Here is a 1,644-nt window from a genome sequence, read left to right as displayed (position 1 = left end):
TTATCTAACTCTGGTTGGCCTCTGTGAGTATGACTCTGGAGAAGATGGTGGTTTAAGCATACTTTGCAGATTTAGGTGCACAGATTTGCCTGGCTGCTCTACCTCTTGGCTAACCACCTCTTCCATTGCTTTCATTTGCTTTGGAACACTGGGGCACTGCAGCCTGTGTCTGTACAGTTTCCTCCTGTGGCATGAGGTATAGCAACATGTCTTGCAGAACCACTGAGAATGGTAGCTTATATGGCATCTAGGTTGAACTCGGTCAGCTGAAGATTTGCTACCCTGGACCGGAACACCACCAGGACCAGTCACATTGGCAGCTTCCATACCTTTTTCCCCCTTCACCACATTGAACTCAACAATCTCTCCATATCCCAAGCTACGGAGATACTTTCTGGGATTGTTCTTTTTAATGGCAGTATAATGTACAAACACATCTTTCTTGGTGTCATCCCGATTTATGAAGCCATAGCCGTGTTGCACATGAAACCAAATGACTTTCCCCAAAACTTTTCTTGTGCTGACTTCAGGCACTTGGTCTGTTGCTAGTGTGATAACTGCTTTAATTTGATTCTGGACTACAGGATGAGGGTCCACATCTTTGGGCTGTCCTTCTTCTAATGATCTCTGCATTTAAAGACTCCAACTGATCGCAAGTATTTTCCATATGGCCACTTCTATTGCAATGCCTACATATAGACCGGCCATGTTCTGAGAGGCTTCTTCTGGTGCTCTGTGGGTAGTTCCACCTAGAATCATCTTGCTGCCATCTCTTGAAGTGCCAGTCTGTCTCTTCTCGGAACTTGGCTAGTTGCTTCATGCAATTCTGCAACTCACTGCACATTTCAGTTATTCCATGGGTCACTACAGCGATTTTCTCTTTTATAGCACTGAGTGGATCAGTCCTAGGGGCCTGTGCACCTAGTACGACAACTTCTTTTAGTGTGTGCGGTGCCATGGTTCCCTGCTGCATGGTCTTGGGAGGGTATTTATTTTTTAGGTACCCTGGCATCTCAGGAAAAAATAATTCCTGGTCCTGCAATCTCCCTACCACTTTAATGGCAGCTTCTTTAAAGCTTAAGAATGAGCTATTTTAAACTGTAGCTGAAGTAGGCGTAACTGCGCCTTCACAATCTCAATGTGGGATCCCTCTAGAAACTGATGAATCAATATCTCATCTGTTGGCCTGACTTCTGTTGGATCAAATTTCTGTAGGGCTCGAAGTGCCTCCTGTAGACTGAGTACAAAGTCACGCAGAGTCTCCCCAGGCTGCTGTTTTCTTGTGTAAAAGTCCATCTTAAGCTCAGACAACGTTCTTGTGTTAAATGTGGCAGCTAGTCTTTTCAGGATAAGGCCTACGGTTTTTCTTTCTTCCACCGGCCATGAAGTCACTTCTCTCATGGCTGTGCGTTTCAGCTGCCCTATCAGGATCTCCACTTTCTGTGAATCACTCAGCGGGCATAAGCGGAACATAGATTGGAGCTTTGCCTTGAATTCTTTGAATACACTGGTACCGGGAGTATGTTGCTCCCCAGAATAAGTCGGCAGCCATGGAGCCCCAAAGTAATACGGCATAGTTATTGGTGAAACGCTAGCCATGGAAGAAGTTCCTTGCCTGGGTTCATCTTCTTGTCCATCTGACAT

At 45.6% G+C, this 1,644-nt stretch overlaps 1 pseudogene; it reads right to left on the bottom strand.

Moving 5' to 3' along the window:
* Positions 1-1,644, bottom strand: LOC148481791 (uncharacterized; annotated as a pseudogene).

This window comes from Taudactylus pleione, unplaced genomic scaffold (assembly GCF_031769625.1).
Source record: "Taudactylus pleione unplaced genomic scaffold, aTauple2 ptg000562l, whole genome shotgun sequence".
NCBI classification, from domain to species: Eukaryota; Metazoa; Chordata; class Amphibia; order Anura; family Myobatrachidae; genus Taudactylus; species Taudactylus pleione.
This window is presented reverse-complemented; position numbering and strand designations above follow the sequence as displayed.